Here is a 10,717-nt window from a genome sequence, read left to right as displayed (position 1 = left end):
CAAAAGAATAGGGTCCTAGAACTGCGGTCCTGAAACTGCAGCCTCCGGTTGTGCAGGAACATACAACATCCTTAATCAGATGACCTATAGGATGTTGCATTAATGATGAACTAATCAATTCTCTTTCCGGCTCAGACTGCATTGGTTAAAGCGTATGGGGCTGTCCCGTGATGAATGAACGACTCGAAAAACCCGAAGACTTGTCAGATAAGAGGTGAGGTGAGCTAATCATAGACTGAAGACCCAGGTAAACAATGAATTAATCTTTTCTGTTTCTTATAGCAGTTTTGTATTGTTTGTAGTGTGATCAACGTTTGCGTAAGTAGTAGATGTGTTAGGGAAGTAACACGTAATATTTTAATTATATTTTGCTAAAATGAACGAAATGACTCGAAAAAAGATTCGTTCATTTTGCTGAACGAGACTCAAAGGTCCGAGTCGGTAAAATGATCCGAACTTCCCATCACTAATTCAAACAATCATCCTTATTATGTTGACAGTTTCAAAGATGGCGGCTAGTCCAATCGAGGGAGTGTGTGCCTGTTGGTAATTTGCATGGACACGCCCAAATCATTTTCACATAAGGACTTTGCACAACCTCACCTGTATTTCACTTGTTCCCTCACTTAAACTGTACTTACAAGTAGGGCCTATGAACATATTGGTGTTTGCAGAGGTTTTACTTACGTTTAATCGATAATGCCCAGTGAATCTAAGATAAGGATGATGCTACAGTATAAGGCACACTGACAGATATTTCAAATGGGAAACCCATTTTAAAATGCCTTTTAAGTGAGCACTTGCTTCCATATCCAATTTATTACTAGGGCAAATGAAAATGACCTACATATGCTTGAGGACTTTAAAACTTGTATATTAAAGCATTTGATTTGGCTTGGCTCACTCACACTTATGAAGGGGATCACATCAGTTCAGAACCTGGGTTTGTAATTATTGTCGTACCATGCATGGCTAAGGTGCTGGCATACCAGCCCTGGCTTTGGACAAACTCTCTCGGTATCATTAATGAATAAAACAGAAACTGCAGCTCAGAAGAATGAAGAATCATTACAGCTAAACTAAACTGAATTCACAGAAATACAAATCCCCTGACTGATAGAATGCATGGAAATGAAACATGCATTGCATGACATATGCCTACACATGTTTAACAGATACCCTTGTCGTACTGAATACTTATTTATACTTACTTATTCTGCTCCAGAAAAACATTTGCAATTCAAATTACTGAATTATTATGTGAGGCATTGTAAGACAATCCATCGAGCGGGATCAGCAGGATTTGCAGAACCACTACTTCGGGATATTTTTAAGCAGTCTGTTCCATGATTCTCTGTCAGTCTTCCATATCTCCCTCAGTTAGACTACATAAAGTTGCCTGATCTATCCATAGTCACAGTGGTTATCTGGAAATAATCAGGTGGAGGAATACAACACTCTCATATAGAACATCAAGCCATCCTTGAATGGCTACAGGCAAACAGGGCAAAACAGGAAACATCATGATTTTGAGACTTCTCAGATCAGATTTCCTGTTTGAGTATTGCAATGTGGGTAGTCCTGCAGTAACATATAGCTGCCTCGTGGTGCCAATTTATGGTGTGCAGTCTTTGGGGAAAATACGAGGGAGCTGTCAAAACACTTGAAAGCTTGTAAGAGGTCAAAGGTCATTAGTGATTTCATCCAATCAGAAAACCCTTCAGATTTAATCAAAGGTTTAAGGTCATAAAAGTAGCAAATTGTCTGTAATAATTTATATGATTGCAGTTTTTGCAGTATTTCTTCTAGCTTTATTGTTTTTTCTTTTAGCTCACTAGACCACACATATGATCTGGTCCTACCATTTAAAATTCACTTTCTAAATACGCTTTAGAGATAAACATATGTCTGTGTTTAAAAAATAACTCCTCAGAATAACCCCTTATTGAAAGCGAGGGTGAGCTGGCTAATTGGAGTTGTGTGTAATAGCAGGCTGAGTTTGGGGCACTGACTGACCACAGCTCTGTTTCAGAGGTACTAATCATAAACTAAGATTGAAGGGAAAAAGTAGAGCACTTTTATTAACTGTAATAAAATAGTTTTCAAACAAATAGCCAAGAGCCACTCCAGCCAGAGGTGTATCAGTTTCATAAGCAAATGTACGACAAAACCAATTTTGTCCTCAGAAAATTTAGATTAACCGATAATGGGAGGAAATCATTTTCATGATACTGCAACATATACGTGGGTTATTCATGTTGTTAGCATGACATGGTTGATGTGTCAAATGTCTGAGTATCTAATTGACATGTAAAGTGAGCATTTAAGCAAATATAAAGAGTTTTTTGTGTGCTTGATGTTAAATCATGTCGCTCGCACGTACTCCAAAATATGAGCATGTTTTGGAGCCTCTTTAACTTGAATTTATCAAAGACATGTAGGGAACATTGTGAGGTATAAAAGGTTATAAGATGAGTGAATTGATGCAGTGTGTTCTAAGGTCATGCTATCAGGCAATGTGAGTTCAGCTAAGGACGCTGTGTCAGGCTAATGAATATCATTCAGTCGTCTGACAGAGGCTACCGTCCAAGGGGTTTCTGCCGAGGAAACATGCAAGGTAGCGTGATGTTTCAAACATACTGCCAGTTACGAAAGAATGTGCTGACACTGCAGTCCAAACCTAAAATCATTTTCCAGTACCATCTGTTGACAGAGGCCTTCTTCTTTTTAAATGTTTTCCTTTTCATCTCTTCTGTCTCCAAGGCTTATCCCAGGGTTGGGAGTATTAGCACCCAAATAGTCATACATTGTGGTTTACATTCATTTATGCTGCTCTCTGCTGTGCTTTTGGCTACTTTCCTGTTCCAGTCTGAATAGACGGTATGTCAGTTTGTAATGCTTTATTTAACATACATTTTAAACTCTTTTGTTTTGTTCACCATTATTACGGTAAATATGGAAACATAATTCATTCTATCTTGCACAGGGAAAACATTTTCCAGTTTAGATTAAATTTGTCCAGGAAAACAGATGACTTCTACAGATGGAATTCTGAATTGCTCCCAAAATAAACCTTAAACTTTGTGTTAGAACCAAAAGAAACCATTCATGACATAACACATAATATAGCGGCTTTACAGACTGAACAGGAATGTATTGCACAAAATGTGCAGTCAAATTACACTGGACTAGATAAGGTGCTCTGCATAGCAAATCATCTGCTTAGATGAGTTCATATTCCATGTAGTATATTTGTGAGCTAATAATTATCGTTATTATAATAATAATTATTATTATAATTAAATATCGTGTTAATAAGGATGCAAATTATGGCCAATTTTTAACCTCAGACTCTTCATGAATTTACAGCAGAGGTCTGTTTTACTACACTGAGGGGATCGTAAAAGTTAGCCATTTAACAAAGGTTATGTCAAAAGCTCACTATAGCAGAGTAATTTGGCAAAAAAAAAAAACATATATATATATATATATATATATATATATATACTGTTTTTTAAATTGCCTGGTTAATTATTTGATCATATAATGAAGACAGTTCTGAATGATATCAGTTGGAAACATTACATTGATTACTCATGATTCACAAAACACGATTCTTGGATACATTTTTGTCAAAATAACCCATAAGCCAAGACCACATTACCTAAAGCCTGAGTACACTGCAGTCATATCCTTTGAATGTTAATATCGATTGTTGTTTATTACACGACTCTCTGTAATACTCAATTCTGATTGGTCAGTTGTGCCATCCAGCTCTCTGAATTTTAAGGCGGAACTTGTTGCGAAATATGTGTGTGGGGAAATCTTTCACCCTTACGCAAAATCCAAGATAGCAAGGATTCCAACTGAAAAAACAATAAACAGTAAACTGTGGGGGCAGTCGTGGGCTAATGGTTAGAGAGTGGGATTGTAACCCAAAGGTCACGGGTTTGAGCCTCGGTACCGGCAGGGATTGTAGGTGGGGGAGTGAATGACCAGCGCTCACTTCCACCCTCAATACCACGACTGAGGTGAGACCCTTGAGCAAGACACAAAACTCCCAACTGCTCCAGGTGTGTGTTCACGGCGTGTTTGTGTGTGTGTGCACTTGGCTAGGTTAAATACAGAGCACAAATTCCGAGTATGGGACATCATACTTGCCTACACGTCATGTCATTTAAAAAAAACAAAAACAAACTGTAAACGTGCACATCTCTCGTATCAAACTGCCGATTCACTTTCTTTGGTTTGATTAAAGATAACCTCAGACAGAAGACTTCAGTATAAATTTGTCTTATTTCTAGGCCAAATGTTTTGTACGTTGTAGTGGACTGCTTTTTTCTTAGTGGAGGCTTTAACATACAGGTATAGGCTACAATTATAAAACTATTTCAACTCAAATCAATATTTCATGACCACACATTAAATTTATTTGGTGCATGGTCATGTAATAAGCAGGAAAACGTACAGTCAGTGTGACATTATCGCAAAAAATAAACTCCCTCAGTTCATTATCCCCTACTTAATTAATGTTTTCTGATGAAGGTTACGTGACTTTATGTAGACCCTTGTACATAGCATTGAACAAAGCATGGAAAAACTTACCAGTTTGTGATATTTGTTTTCCACAGCATTCTCTGCCAAGCCTAATGCTTCTTATTACCTCATGAGAGAATGCAATTCACCAAACCAAGCTAACCCCAGGGGGACTCGCAGATTTGTTGAAGAAAGACCTGGTATTTGAGCCAAGAGAAATAACTCTGCAATTAGGTTCTATTTTTGGGGGGGATTTTGGGAAGTGACCCCAGTAGGCAATGTGTTGGGAATGAGTGGGATTACCTTGGATTGTTGCAACTGCAATGCACCAGCTGCTTTGCAAGAAATAGTCTCTTTAATACAGCAGCTTTAACCAAAGATGAGGTTTATCAGCAAGTTTGCAGTGAGGCCAATAAATGATTACGCTCATGTGACTTGTTTGGACTTGTTTGCATGCTGGTTTCCCTCTCTGCAGGATCCCACAGTGGTTCTGTGAACCTGCACATCACAAATGGGGAACTTGGGCATTGCGGTGAGGCAGGAGCAAAAACAGCCAGTCTTCAAATTAGCTTTAAATGTCATGTCATGGAACCATGATGCAAAAGTGAAGTATGTTACACGTTTTATTTATGCACTTGATTAACGGCCATTACATAGGTTGGTTTTCCAATGGAACCGTGTCCAGTAAAAACCTCACTCTGCTGGGAATCCCAGAGGCCTGTCATAGCAACTGTTCTCGTGCATCCTGTTCTCATTTTCACACTTAGGTCACCCTGCCCTGGCACCCAGAAGCAAATCCCTGGCTCTTCCATGCTCCTATTTATTCTGTCCCTCTTGCCAAAGACCACCGAAAAAAAGTGAGAGAAAGAGAGATAGAAGAAATGTGATATCTGTAATGTGTTACATATGGCACCTTAAGGAAGAGCCAACCATGTAGACAGACAAAAGGAAGTGCTGGTGGATCAAGTATATAAGTTATTTACATCACTTTGTGGTCATTGACATCACACACAACAGTAAATTAGTGGTTCTCAACTGGTTTTGACAACGGTTTTAACGAAAACAGCACCAAAATTGTTTAGCATAGAAAAGTTGACAGAACTGTCCTTAAAGGGATAGTTCACCCAATAATGAAAATTCTGTCATTTACTCTTCCCTCATGTTGTTCCAAACTTGTATGAGTTTCTTTCTTCTGCTGAACACAAAAATGAAGAATGTGGGTAAACAAAAACTTGCTGGTAGCCATTGACTTCTGTAGTATATATTTTTCCATACTATGGAAGTCAATGGCTACCAGCAACTGTTTGGATATCAACATTCTACAAAATATCTCCTTTTTTGCTCAACAGAAAAAACAAACTCATAAAGGTTTGGAACAGCACGAGGTGGAGCGGCATGAGCATGCCCATTCAAAGTGAGATTTTTGAGCCAAGTGGATTTTGAATGCAGCTTCCAAAAGACAAAAAAAATAGTGGAATAATATTTTGTATATTTGATACAATCACACCAGCGTGATTAAATCGTTCAGCGCGTCATATCATCAGCTGCTGGCTGGCTGAGCCAGAGACAGACTCGTTTTTACAGCACTGCGCATTAACCAATCACACACTATTCTGTTGAGCTTATGAATGCAATGACCAATCAGAGGTGTTCCGATGAGTCATCGCTAAAATGACAGTGTTTTGTTCACTCGCTCACTGACTGAATGCCTCTTTCTGGCGAATTCTCTCGTCAGAAACAACAAAAAGTGCAGATGTGTGTATAAATAAGTAAGATATTCATTTCATAATGTAAACAGCATCAGTGATTTTAAAGGGGTCATATGATGCATATTCAATTTTTCCTTTCTCTTTGGAGTGTTACAAGCTCTTGGTGCATAAAGAAGATCTGTAAAGTTGCAAAGACTAAAGTCTCAAATCCAAAGAGATATTCTTTATAAAAGTTAAGAGTCAGCCACGCCTACCTAAAACGGCTCGTTCTAACACGCCCCAACATACCTACGTCGCTCTGTGGGAAGATTTGCATAACGCCGCCCAAATGTTCACGCAAAGAAAGAAGGCATAACTTTTATTCTCGCTGTAGTTTTGTTGTTTCCGCTGCCATGTCGTAAAGACGCCGTGTGCTTCGTTGTGAAAGCGAAACTACTTTGTTTGGTCTTCCAAAAGAGGACGATATCTGCTTCATCATGCCTGGAGCTGATCCGTGCTGGTCGATGAGGAAATACTACAACTTTGCGCTGTCGATCGCCGGATCGGCTTTTAACCGTGGACGAAGCGGAGTCCAGCCCGGAGTCTTCACATGTCCTTCCGGATGCTCTTTCGTCGAAATTGCCGGTCGCGCCGTTCTCAAGCTGCCAAACAGTTGATGGGGCCTATTGACTTGACTTCCATAGTATGGAGAAAAATATATGGAAGTCAATGGGGACCAAAACAGTTTGGTTATCCATATTCTTCAAAATATCTTCTTTTGTGTTCAACAGAAGAAAAGAAATTCATACATGCATAAATTATCACTGAATTTTTATTTTTGGGTGAACTATCACCCAAAATCCAGTATTAGTTTTCCTACACCGTTCGAATCGAATTGGAACATCTGAATCGATACCCAGCCCTAGTAATGTAAATGTTATTTGCTCTCTTTCTGTATAATGAAAGTGTTACGATAAGTAGCCTAACTTACAATGTTTTTATTCACATTAACTTTCAATGTTAAATTCACATTAACTATGAAGTCAGTCGGATTAAAACTATGTTATGGCATGACACCCACATCTGTTATTTATATAAACAGACAAAAGGTTTTTATGTAAGGGATAATGTACATCCAGCCGGTTGTTATCTCAGAATAAACCCCGACAGGGTGATCAGGACCCCGACGCGAAGCGGAGTGTAAATACTTATGTATTTACACGACATAAGTCAATAATTAGACGCGAAAGATTGATTTTAGTTGAAATATACGAACTCAAAGCTTCTGTGAAGACAGCAGTTGCGAGCTGGCGGCAAATTCAAACTAGACGTACATTTAAGGGAAACGGTGCAGTCAAGCCACTTATTACACAACAATTCACCACAAAAATAATTAAGGCAATAAAACAATTAAGACGAAAATGTTTTAAAACCTTACCAGTTTGTTAGTTCTCTTATAATCCATTACAGCGTACAAAACAATCGTAGCAAAATGGCAGCAGCTGCGTTTGTATGAAACCAGAGCGAGTCCGCGATACCAGGATGACATCATTAAATAATTGTACACCATCGAGAATCGAGATATTTCATGATATAGTTAATGCGTTTGGGAATGTTTCGAATAGAAAGGAAAATAAAAATAAAACATAAGAACATAAGTGCTATTGTGGCTGCTGTGTGTCACATGACGACGATATTGTAGAATATCAAGATGGGAAGCGTTTCCTCTGTTATTAAATGTTTATTTATTTTGTTATCCTAACTATGCATGGCTGTGGTAAGTAACTTTGTTTTACATTTAGCATTGTTTTCCCCCCACAACCCTATCAGGACAGATCTGTGACCCATTTTTGAAACGTGACCCACTAGTTTCTAACCCCCTCTGTAAATATCACTTGTGTTGCATTACAGTTCTAAGGCAGAGAGCTTGTGTTCATTTTTTCATCTACGGATCTAACTCTTGACAGTTTGCGCTGCAGCACAGAAGACTCAGGAATTTTCGTATTTTCCATGTGGAAAGGCCGACTCATGAAAGCCAATACTCCAGTGGAATACAACTCATTAAGTTGGGCTTTCTTTATACAAGCCATGTGGCACTCTTTAAACGGGCAAGGTTCACTTCAAACTGGACAGAACTGATCGGCCACAATGTCACGTTTTATGTGTGTCCGTTGGTGCCCCACTCACTGGCTGTAGCAAATGCACAGTGTCCAGTATTTTCATTTCAAAATGAGCTTGAAGGTACACTCGAAATTTACAATGTGTAAACTATACTCAAAGGGCGTGTTTCCTAAGATCTTTGGCACATTAACGTTCTTTGCAAAACCAAACTATAGACAGAGTCAAGTGGCTGCACTGGTTATGTTATGAATTTAGCAATTAATCTCCATCTCAAACAATTATGAAACGTCTGTTCAAACGAGTTCAGATCAAGGCTTTCATTTCAGAAGAATTCCAGATATGTCTGTGCACATTTGTTCAAGATAATGCCAAACTTTTTCAATCAGGTTTGCATTAGCAGAATTCAGTCCCGTTCTGTGTATTGACGCATTCTTGGGCATCATCACACTCGGGCATTTGTACAGTAGTAAGCAGCAAAAGCAATACAATTTCACTCTGAAAGGCCCAGTGAAATCCATAAGTAACTTTGGGCGACAAGGGGGCTTACGGGACTAAGACTGGGCACCAAATTTAACAGAGGAGAGAAATGATGCCTTCACATACATACAGACGATTTTATTGCCACTTTGACCACAAACCCATGGACTCACAGGCCATTTTTGTCTCTATAGGAAAAATGGTCACATTACTCAATGTTTTGTCAGGCTCTCCTCTTCCTCAGCAGTGAACTTTGACTGAGGGAATGGCCACTTATTTGTCTTTAAAACACTTGAGATGTCATTCCTGCTTTTATATGCGTGCAAAATGTGCATTAATTGCAACAAATTGTCATAATTAGTCATCCTGGGTGTTTATCCTATCACCGCTCCTGAAGAATAACTGTTAGAAATATGTATTTAGAAAACCCAGCTGTTCTAATCCTAAGAGATATACAGTATGAAAATAATCATTTTAATAGAGCTTGAAGTTAAAATAAACGTGTCATACATTATGCAGAAATCTCTTTTTATTCTATATGCTAAAATTCAGTGGAAATAACCGGACCTATTTTTTCTGTTGAGAGGATTTTTCCACATAGATTCCTGTAACCAATTCCAAAAGCCCATGTGCTCTGAACTCAGATGTGAACTCGCATCAGCCTTCACAAGTGTCCCTATGGGCTGACCATCACCAGTTTCTTCACAACAGTTGTTCAGCACCTCTGCTTTAGGCATTATGGGTCAACACTTGCATTGGAAAAGCAAGAAAATAAACAAGATTTATTTCTTTAAACTGATTTTCATTATGTCCTAGCAATAGTGATGCCCCGCTGAGCAGTTCCTCCATGCTGCTGGAAGGAATACTGCTATTTTACAACTTCTTCAGTGCAGTCCATCCATTCATTCATTTATCTACACTGTAAAAAATAAGTGTAATTTTAACTGTAAAATTTTGTAAAAACGCTACGGAAAAAAACTGTTAATAGGTTAACAGTAAGTTCCCGTACTATATACAGGAAAAAACTGTAAAATATCTAACCAGACATTAATTTTGTCTAAACTGTTAATTTTACAGTTTTTAGAAGTAAAAATAACAAATCAATGTATAATTTACAGTCAAAAACTGTAAACTGATATTCCCAGAATTCCCTGCATGACACTCTACATTTGAAAGTATTTTGTTTAAATAATCGTGTTTTTTAATAGTTTTTGTTATTAGTTATGTATATTTGGGCTTTATGTTACATATTCTGTTGTTTAATGAAAGTTTAATGCATTATTTAAGTATCATGCGTGTTACCATGATGGTGTTTTGTGTTTGCATCAATGGCACCTTCTATATATTAGTATATACTTCTGCTTGTGGGGAAGCTACTTGTGATGAGCTTTGATTCTTCATGTGGCTTTCTCTTTTCACACCTGCATTATTATGGTGGTTGTCAGTATGTTAAAGGTACAAAACAGGTTTTAATAGCAGTGTGCACTGTTGAATTGACTGGTTTACATTAAAATTTTCTTGTTTGTAAATTAGTTTTATACTGTAAAATCTACAGTTTTTGGCCGTAAATGTGTTTACAGTTTTTCTGTATTTTTTACATAAGTATTCTGACAACCACAGCTGCCAAAATTATTTTGTAAAAACTACAGAATTTTTTTTTCAGTGTACATTGAACGATTTTAATACACGACGTGAAGGCAAGAACCACCTGACGTGAAGCTACAGCTCGTTAGCTCAGCATTCTGCCCGCTTCAGATCAGAAAGAGATGAAATGGTGCGGTAAGAACACATTTATTTGAATTATAACATTTAGTTACTTTAATTAATTATTCGAGAGAGAGAGAGAGAGAGAGGTGACAGTTGCCTGTGTGTCTCTCCAGTAGGCTATTTAATAT

Source organism: Sinocyclocheilus anshuiensis, unplaced genomic scaffold, assembly GCF_001515605.1.
Source record: "Sinocyclocheilus anshuiensis isolate Anshui unplaced genomic scaffold, SAMN03320099.WGS_v1.1 scaffold553, whole genome shotgun sequence".
Classification (NCBI taxonomy): Eukaryota; Metazoa; Chordata; class Actinopteri; order Cypriniformes; family Cyprinidae; genus Sinocyclocheilus; species Sinocyclocheilus anshuiensis.
Note: the sequence above shows the minus strand (reverse complement) of the source record.